This window comes from Leptonychotes weddellii, chromosome 1, assembly GCF_054177405.1.
Source record: "Leptonychotes weddellii isolate Sample4059 chromosome 1, ASM5417740v2, whole genome shotgun sequence".
Lineage (NCBI taxonomy): Eukaryota > Metazoa > Chordata > Mammalia > Carnivora > Phocidae > Leptonychotes > Leptonychotes weddellii.
Window position 1 is genome coordinate 181,510,473 of NC_138369.1, and position 10,385 is coordinate 181,520,857.

The following is a 10,385-nucleotide window of genomic DNA, read 5'->3' on the forward strand; positions in this document are numbered from 1 at the left end:
CTTGTGAGGGACATCGAAGCCGGGACGTGGACGGTAGGGACTAACGAAGCTTTCCCCACCCTGGGCGGGTGCTCCCTCCGCACTTGAAGAGCCTTGGACTTCACCATTAAGAACAAAGGCTGGGGTGAATATTCCTTAACAACCAGAGGGGTGGGAAGGCCTGGGCTCGCGGGGTGATCTGGTTGAAAACTAAAGGAACCGCAAAAGGCTTTGCCTGTGTCCTAGAGGGTAAACCTGAACGGGAAAACTAAAAATCATCCTTGACTTCTCCCTCCTCCTTCTCCCCTCTCTTCTCGCCTACTTCCCAAATCCATTCCCTCCTCCGGATTTCTCTCGCCCCGACCACATCAAAGGCCTCCTGTGTCTCTCTACCCGCAAGCCCTCCTGAAATCTGTTCTCCCCTCTGCGGAATCATCCTTCTAAGCAGAAAATCTCATTTTTGCTCCCTCACCTTTGAGCTCTTCCCTTTTTGCCCAGAATACCACTCCCCCCCGCCCCTCTACTTTCCCCTCACTTAACTAACTCCTGCCCGTTCTTCAGAACCCAGTTTTGCAGGCAGTACATTCATGCAGTAGACATTTGCTGAATTCCAACTGTGCAGCGGTGTGAATAGCCACTGGAAGCCTCCTGTATCCAGTCAAAGTTAAAGACCCACATCCCCAACCCCCAGTGCTCCCACTCCCCCCTGTATTATGTGGGCTGTTGCCAGTTAAGTATGTCCTCTGGTCCTCTGCCACCAGCACAGTGCTCCATTCCATCCAGAATCTCATCTGTCTTGTTCTCTGCCGTTTCCCAGTGCCTAGCACAGTACTCGCCATATTTGGGGCACTCAAAAATATTTAATCAATAAATATAGAGGAGCGGGCGCCTAGGTGGCTCAGTTGGTTAAGCAACTGCCTTCGGCTCAGGTCATGATCCTGGAGTCCCGGGATCGAGTCCCACATGGGGCTCCCTGCTCAGCAGGGGGTCTGCTTCTCCCTCTGACCCTCCCCCTCTCGTGCTCTCTGTCTCTCATTCTCTCTCTCAGATAAATAAATAAAATCTTTAAAAATAAATTAATTAATTAAATAAATTAAAAAATAAATATAGAGGAGCTGGGGCGCCTGGGTGGCTCAGTCGTTAAGCATCTGTCTTCGACTCAGGTCATGAACCCAGGGTCCTGGGATCGAGCCCTGCATCAGGCTCCCTGCTCAGCGGGGAGCCTGCTTCTCCCTCTCCCTCTCCCCCTGCTTGTGTTCCCTCTCTCGCTTTGTCTCTCTCTGTCAAATAAATAAATAAAATCTTTTAAAAATATATATATAGAGAGAGAGAGAGGAGCTATAAGTAGAGGTAAGAGCTTTGAAGATTTGAAGTGCTTCTAAGGCATCCGTTTTGAGAACAATGGTTAGGACAGTAGATCAAGAGTGATATGTCCACCAGGTGCCATGATGGGTGTTGCAGGGAGCTTTCTGAGTGAAGTTTGTGAGATTTTCCAAAAGACACCCTTTCAAAAAGCTACCTTCGTCGCAGCCAATACCTTGCCCAAGCTTCTCAGTGGAGAATCATTCCTTGGCGAAGCTTTCATCCCAGGAGAAAGAGCAATTTCTTCAGTGGTTACAAGTCATCATATTGGAAGAATATATACATATATTCTCATTATATATATATACATGTATATATAAAATATATTTATAGATATATATTTTTAGATATATATGTTTCAATATATTTATATATAAATATATATAATATATATTAAAGTATTCATTTATATATATATATAAATGGTTTTTCCCAAAGTACGTTCAGAAGTGCATTTGGCTGTCCTCTGGAGCCAGGCTGCCTACTCTCAACTCATAGTCCATTTTCTAGCTATGACCTGGGCAAGTTACTTCACACCTCTGTGCCTCAGTTTCCCCATATTTATAATTGAGATGACAGTAGTGCCCACTATATAGGGTAGGTATGAGGATGAATGAGTTAATATTAGTCATGAGCTTAGAAGAGTGCCTGGCATATAGTAACATTACATAATGTTTATTAAATAACATCTCCCGGGGTGCCTGGGTGGCTCAGTGGGTTAAGCATCCCCCTCCTGATTTCAGCTTAGGTCATGATCTCAGAGTCGTGACATCCAACCCTGAGTCCGGCTCCACACTCAGCAAGGAGTCTGCTTGAGCTTCTGTCCTTCTCCCTCTGCCCCTCCCCGCTGCTCATAAAAAATAAAAAACAAATAAACAAGCATCTTCCCCTGGAGACGTGTGGGTGGAACCTGCTGAGGCCTCCTGTGTCAGTGGCAGGTAGCTAAAGGCTTTCCTGGAAGGGAACAGATGGAACTCTCTTCTCTGCCTTGCTCAGGGCTGCCGCCATCTTGGCCCGGTTGTTAGGGAGGTGCCATTTTTGCAAGGTGAACTTCAGTTGAATCCTGAGTGGCCATCTGATAGCCTTCGGCATAGTTCCTGCTGCTCTGAAGAAATCTGAAAAGCAGTTAAGAGCACTCACGAGTTAGACCGGCTGGTTTGGATCCAAGCTCCACCACTTTCCAGCTCTGAAGCCTTGAGCAGTATACTTAATCTTCTGTAAGCCTCACTTTCTCATTCTGTAAAATGGGAGTAACGGCCTAACCCATAAGGATGTTGAGAGGGTTAAAAAGAGGTCACGCACAGCACATGGTATGCACTCGTAAAAGTTAGCTCTTGGGTTTAGCGAAGTTAACTAAAGACTCTCAGTCACAGTGGCCTGATCTTTAAGATGGAATAATGAGGGGCTCCTGCCTGGCTCGGTCGGTAGAGTGTGCAAATCTGGATCTCGGGGTCATGAATTCAAGCCCCATGTTGGGCATAGAGATTACTTGAAAGGAAGGGAGGAAGGGAGAAAAAGAAATTAAAAAGGGAATAATGACATTTCATTAAGTGGTTGAAAACCCTGAAAGGCTTAACCCTGTCCATAAAGGGGAGGTGGATACAGAGGAAACCACCATTTGGGCTCTTCCCATCATTCACTCCCAGAGCCCCACCTACATCAACATGTCAGGACTCTCACCTCTCAGAATCAGCTCAGGGCCGACCATGGGAGCCCTTCCCACGGTCCCGGTGCTACCACAGGGGTGAACAGAATTAAGCGCATCCGGCCTTTGGCTACCTTTCCTGACCACAAAAGCTACTGCAGGTTTTTGTGCTGTTTCTTGTTCGCTTCACACAGTATCTGGCTGCTTCACCCTGTGGCAAAGAGAAGGGGGCATTTTGATTAAAACACAGACAAATGCCATCTGGCAGAGTGTTCTGGCATCTCATCTCCTGAGGGCACTGTTGACATCTGAAGAAAACATAGCGTTGGCATGACGGGAGAAAATGGAGTGGTCGAAGGCAGAATTAAGGGTTTAGGACAAGAGAACGGGCAGAAATCACGTTTCCGGTACATGACCTCAACTCCAGCCACAAGTCAACATTTTCTTCCCCACTGTTGACTGAAAGCCTCACAAAATACAAAGGTTAGTCAGAAGTGGCCCTCCCTAGTAAGGCTACACCACAGAGACGAGCCCACGTCCTTGCTCCCAGCAGCCTTGTGTCACCTCTGCTCCTGACCTGGCCTTCCATTTAAACAGGGCTCTCTAGGGGCACCACTGGGGTCTGTTTGGGTCACTGCTGTACCCCTCGTGTCTGGAACAGAGCCTGGCCCACAGAAAGCACTCAGTCAGTGTTCATGGAATGAATGGAGGTTAGCCTCTTGAATTCTCTGCTACGAGGAGCTTAGTATTTTCTTTTTTGTCATTCAGTTGTGGAAGCCCTCTTTAGGAAAGAATGGGAGCCAGCCCATAAGAACACCTATGTCTAGCCGGGCTTCGCTCATGGTAAAGAGGGTAGCACTAGGATAGTGTTCTCTCCAACTAAATTTAAGCCCCTTGAGGGTATGCTTTACTCTCCTGAGCTTGAATGCTTGTGTTCAATAAAAATTTGCTACAAATCACTGACTGTTCTCATTTACTTGAAACGCACTAGGATAGAGATGAGAATTTGGTTTGCCAAAGCAACTGTTGATAAATTTGTCCATCTCTTGCCAAGACCCCTTTAGCCCATTAATCCCCCCACCCCCGGAGTTAGAGGGATTAGCAGATAGTCAGGGCTAAAATCTAAAATGGAAAAGTTTGGGGCGCCTGGGCAGCTCAGTCAGTTAAGCATCCGACGCTTGATTTCAGCTCAGGTCATGATCTCAGGGTCCTGGGATCAAGCTCCAGGTGGGCTCTATGCTCAGCGGGGAGTCGCCTTGAGATTCTCTCTCTCAAATAAAATCTTTTATTTTTTTTTTTAAGATTTTTTTTTTTTATCTTATTTATTTGACAGAGAGAGACTCACAGGGAGAGAGGGAACACAAGCAGGGGGAGGGGGGAAAGAAGAATAAATAAAATCTTTTTAAAAATAAAATGGAGGGGTGCCTGGGTGGCTCAGTCGTTAAGTGTCTGCTTTTGGTTCAGGTCATGATCCCAGGATCCTGGGATTGAGCCCGGTGTCGGGCAGGGAGCCTGCTTCTCCCTCTCCCCCTCCCCCTGCTTGTGTTCCCTCTCTCACTGTGTATCTCTGTCAAATGAATAAATAAAAATCTTTAAAAAAAATAAAAATAAAATGGAAAAATTCTATTTAGTCCAATCTTACTGGCCTCTCTTTTTTTTTTTTTTTTTTACCTTTCTGAGATTTTCTCTAACCAACTAGTCAAGTCACTAATGAATTCAAGTTTCTGATAATAGGTTGAGAGAGTAAAACCTCTGCCTTCTGGATCTGGTAAGCCATTTCTGGGTGGTTCTCTTCGGAGGTACACTCCTCTAGAACTTTGCAGTGTATTCTGACACACAGACAGCAGACCCCTTCAAAACCTGGCCTGAGTGTTTCCAGGAGCCCCCCCTTCCGACTACAACACCCCCACAGCCATCCAGACGGCACAGACTTAGTAGACAGGACTCTAACTCTAGCCACTGCTGCCATGGGATTTACAAGTGCCATAAAAGTGACACAAACTGGTTTAATTTATAAATATCTGGAATGACAAGTATAATGGATGATGAACACACTATTTCATTGAAAGTGATAAGGCTTTTGAAATTAGGAAGTAGGAAGGAGGGAGGGAGGAAACGAAAAGAAAAGAAGGAAGGAAAACAAAAAGAGGCACAAATCAGTACCCCAGAATTTCCATCAGGACCCTTAGCCCTATCTGGCTTCTGAGCTGACTCTACCCAGAACAAGCCTAAGGGACATAGGACCTATATGGTTCCAGAGGTTCCTGCTCTCAGAAGGGCTCCACACTTGGTTAAATGCCCTGCTCCTGCTATCTTGAAAATCCTAATTTTTTTTATCCTAATTTTTGAACAAGGAGCCCTGCATTTTCATTTTACTTTGGGCCCCACAATTACATAGCCTGTCCTTCCCAAACCCCTTCCCCTATAGGGGGTCTCATCCTTGGTCCTCCTTGACCCCCCAGTTTGGACCTTTCACAGAGCAGGCATCCAGGACAACTGTATTAAGAGTTCAACATAAATGTAAAGTGTCATCTGTTGTTTCTATGCCAGAATGCATGGGTCAAGCCCAGGTGTTACGTAGAGAGTTGCCCTTGAGAGCGTGGAGATCCGGTGCGGCAACAAACATCCAGCTGACAAGGGGACACATCTGGATCTTCTGACCGAAGACTTCCAAGAAGATAAGCAAAGAAGCCATGAAGACCCCCAAGGGAGGATTCACCCTCCCATCTTATAGAGCTTCATCTTATGAGTCAACCTGACTGGGCCACAGAGTGCCCAGACATTTGGGCAAACCTTATTCTGAATGTGTCCATGAGGGTGTTTTGCATGAGATTAATATTTGAATCAGTAGACTGAGTAAAGCAGATTGCTCTGTTTCATGTGGGTGGGCCTCATCCAATCAGTTGAAAGCCTGACTAGAACCATACGGATGACCCTCCTATAAGGAGGCTTTCCTCTTGCCTGACTGTATAAGCTAGGACATTGGTCTTTTCGTGCCTTCAGACTCAAATGGAAACTTCAGGTCTCCCTGGGCCTGAGCCTGCTGGCCTTCAGACAGAAACTTACACCGTCAGTTCTCCCGGGCCTCCAGCTTGCAGATGACAGAGCGTGTGACTTGTTAGTCTCTGTAATCACATGAACTAATTCCTATAATAAACCTCCTCCCCATACACCTTGCTCTCTCTTTTTCTCTCTCTGTATATGTAAAGATCTCCTATTGATTTGTTTCTCCTAGAGAACCTTGACTAACACATATCCCAATAGTGTTCCCTACAACCATTCATCCTTCAGGGTTTCTCTACACCCGGCACCTCAAAGCCAAGTCTACAAACCAGCAGCAGCATTCTCGGCTGGTGTCAGAAATGCACGGTCCCAGGCCCCATCTCAGACACACCAAATCTGGATCTACATCTTAATAAAATCCCCAGGTAACTCATCCTCCCATCAAACTTGGGAAACACATCAGCCCTCTTTGAAAATGAGAGCCACCTGAGAGGAACAATATTTTTTTAAAAAACCCTCCTGGGGCACCTGGGTGTCTCAGTCTGTGAAGCATCCCACTTTTGATTTTGGCTAGGTCCTGATCTCAGGGTCATGAGATGGAGCCCCACGTCGGGCTTTGCTCTCAGCGTGGAGACTGCTTCTCCCTCTGCCCCTCCCCCTGCTCATGCTCACTCTCTCTCTCTCTCTCTCTCAAATAAATAAATAAATAAATAAAATCTTAAAAAAAAAAAAAAAAGATTTCCTAGTAAAAGAATTAGTTGAGCCAGGGCTTTCTTACCTGAGGACAGGTGGGAGCGGGGTGAAAGAGGGTCCAGAAAAGGCTTGGGGAGCCAGGACATTTTCCCAGCCCTGACAAGCCTTCTTCAACCGCAGAGAGAAGACCGGGGAGGCCTCAACATGCGGACTCCTATGTGCAACCAGCGCCGAGAAAGCCCAGGTCAAGGAGGCAGGGCCGGACAAGGCCGGCCGCATCACAGTCAGGGAACTTAGGACTCCATCCTCTGTGTAATGTGCTTGGTTGCATTTTATTTTCTGTGTTTTCCCTGAAACGGCAGTTTGTGGAGAAACTCTCCCACTTGGCTGCGAACAGGCTCCGAGCAACAGCAACACTCTGCAGAATTGGCAAGGACGGCGCCGTGGAATATTTCAGAAACTTCAAGGCAAAGGGACAAACAACCACAAAAAAAAAAAAAAAAAATTATCCCTCAAAACGTGTTTTAAGGGAAAAGAGCTGGAAATCAAAAACAACGACTGGGAAGGTATCCACGGTCTCCGAAAAAAAACCAATTTGAGGGGCGCCTGGGTGGCTTAGTCATTAGGCGTCTGCCTTTGGCTGAGGTCACGATCCCAGGGTCCTGGGATCGAGCCCTGCATCGGGCTCCCTGCTCAGTAGGAAGCCTGCTTCTCCCTCTCCCACTCCCCCGGCCTCTGTTCTCTCTCTCTCTGTCAAATAAATAAAATCTTAAAAAAAAAAAAAAAAGACCAACCAATTTGATTTGATTTTTTTCTGCCTCCGCCCACCCTCGCCCGATTATTAATTCATCGACCCGGGAAAGAACAAAAGCTCTTCTGCACACCATAGCTACGCATGCTAGGGGGGCTCCGAGACGCTCTACCGGTCTTAGTCTCGTGGACCCCCCCTCTCTCTTTTGATTAAAGTAGAGCGGACGCACCCGCTGTGTTCATTTCAGGTGCGCGAGGCAGGGACCCCACCGGTCTGTGCGCTCTGCTGTGTTGGCGGTGAGCGTGGCTCCCGCCTGCCACCATACGGGGCTCTGCCACGGCCGAGGACCACGTCCATCCCTGGGCCGTGCCCCTGCCCCTCTCCCTTGGCTCCCACACCCAGGGAGGCCAGGGCCGGTCAGGGCTGCCTCTTTACCACTCCCCCCGGCACGTGGCCCGAACATGCCAGAGCCCACTCGCTCCACCTGCCTCCCACCATCCCTTGATTCTCGATTCTACGATTCTACACAAGTGGCAAGAGCCGTTCCTCTCCCCCCCCGCACCCCGTCGGACGGAAGGGTATGGAAGAGGTTGGAACGTAGCCATGCTGCCTCAGCAAAACAATCGCTAGGCTTAAAAGCCTCTGCTCTTCACAGGAAGCACGCTGGTGCACGGGAACCACAGAAATCAGCCTGTCTTCTGGGAAGAAGGGGGCAGCCCAATTTCTCTCTATCCGCGCGGAGATTCCGCCCCTCCACACACAGACACACACGCACACACACGCACTTTTCTACAGAAGCGGTAGTGAAAGGCAGAGAGGACAGTGGTTAAAAGCAAGGACTCTGCCCCAAGTCAGATCTCGCCTCGGTTCCTTCCCAGCTGTGTGACTTGGAGGAAGTTTAGGTAACGTCTCTGTGTTTCATTGCCCTTGTATTAGCTCAGGTTGCTCTAACAGCATACTACACGCTGGGTGGCTTCAACATTTATGTTAATTTAGAATAAAGAAATTAATTTTCTTTTTTTTTTTTAAGATTTTATTTATTTATTTGACAGAGAGAGAGAGAGCACACCAGCAGGGGGAGCGGCAGAGGGAGAGAGAGAGAGAGAGAGAAGAAGGCTCTCCACTGAGCAGGGAGCCAGATGCGGAACTTGATCCCAGGACCCTGGGATCATGATCTGAGCCGAAGACAGATGCTTAACGTCTGAGCCACCCAGGTGCCCCAAGAAATTAATTTTCTTACTGTACTGGAGACTAGAAGTTCAAGATCAAGGTGCCATCAGGGAACTCTCTTCCTGGCTTGCAGATGGTTGTCTTCTTGCTGTGACCTCAGCGGGCCCTTCCTCTGTGCGCATGCTGAGAGAGAACTCGGGTGACTCTTCCTTTTCTCATAAGGACACTAGCCCTATTGGATTGCCCCCCACCCTTATGACCTCATTTAACCCAAATTACCTCCTAAATGCCTTATCTCCAAATACAGGTGCATTGGGGGCTGAGAGCTTCAACCTATGAATTGGGGGAGGGCGGCCCAATTCAGTCCATCACAGCCCTCATTGGTAAAACGAGGCTCATAATATTGTCCATCTCGTGGGGCGTTATGAGGATGGGGTGACTCCATACAGTAAAGAACTTAGGCCAGCACTCGGCCGACGTTAGAGACACCTACAGATCCCTGACTCACCTACAGAAAGCCAGACTCGTTTTTGAGAAGCTTGCTACACATCTCTCCCCAGATACCCAAAAAGCTTCATGAAATTAACATGTCCATAATCTCATTGCATCTGCTCCACCACCTTCCCCAAACAACCACCAACAAATTCCAATAACTTCTTTTTTTTTTAATTAAGATTTTATTTTTGGATAATCTGTCTACCCAACGTGGGGCTCGAACTCACAACCCCAAGATCAAGAGTTGCATGCTCTACCGACTGAGCCAGCCAGGCACCTCCACCCAATAACCTCTTTTGTTTCCCAGGTCACTTTCTGGCCTTCCCACCTAGAGAGACAGTGCTCAGGCTAGAAAAATGGGAGGCAGCTTGGACTACCCCCCCCCCACCCCGCCTTTACTCCTCATCAAATATATGTCCAAGCTGCAATTGTGGGTAGATCCAACCTTGGAAATGACTCGGCTCCTGCCCTTGCCCCAGCTCACACCCCCACCTTCTGATGATGGCAACAGCTTTCTCACTGGTCCCTCCACCTCTGGTTTCCACCCTTCTGTCACTCACTCTTTGGAAAAGTCTCTCCACTAAATATAAGATAAAGAACATTGATTTCATCTGGCACTGAAGACCCGTCCTGCCTTTCTGATTTCCCCCAATGCTCCCATACTTCTCCTGTTCCCCATCTACACAAGATGACCCAGGGCTCCCCCTGCCAGGCTTTTCTCTCCTTGACCCTCTGCCTCCAACACCTTCTTGTGTCCCAGTTCTCTGTGTCCAGCGTGATCCTGCTCCCCATTCAAAGTCAGGGACCCTCTTCTTCCTCATGGCTACTCATCACCTGCGATGTGTGAGGCTTTACATTATGCGGTCTCTGATTCGACTTTTCATTTCATATTCACATCAACTTTCCAAAACATGTTCTATAACCTCCGTGCAAAAGATAAAGAGATTGAGTAACTTGCCCCAGGTCAGAGCGCTAATGAGTGATTCTCCCAGAGGGAGACCTCTGATGATTTCCCTAGCCCTTGCTGCCCCACCTCCCGAACAGAATCTGTCACTCCGTTTTTCAGAGCTGACACACGCAGCCCATGCCTATGACACTTATCACATGGTATTTGAGGCAGAAGACCAACCAGTTTTGGAGGTGTTCGCAGCAATCTCTGTTGGAAGGTCTCGTTTCTTTTCTGGACCCAGCGTCCTCCCTTCCCAGAGGGTCTGGTGGCCCCCCCTTCGTGTGTCCAGGTCCGTGGTCTTTTCCACTTTTTTTGGAAGGCAAGGAATGTGCACTGAT

The 10,385-nt window shown here is 48.0% G+C and overlaps 1 long non-coding RNA gene across 1 annotated transcript; it reads right to left on the reverse strand.

Annotated features, from left to right (window-relative positions):
* Positions 1-2,000: 2,000 nt before the first annotated feature.
* Positions 2,001-7,183, reverse strand: LOC115944909 (uncharacterized). Its single transcript, XR_014138899.1, has 3 exons — positions 6,768-7,183; positions 3,022-3,197; positions 2,001-2,578 (listed from the first exon to the last, which is right to left on the reverse strand). It is a non-coding gene; the product is annotated as an uncharacterized LOC115944909 (long non-coding RNA).
* Positions 7,184-10,385: the final 3,202 nt, after the last annotated feature.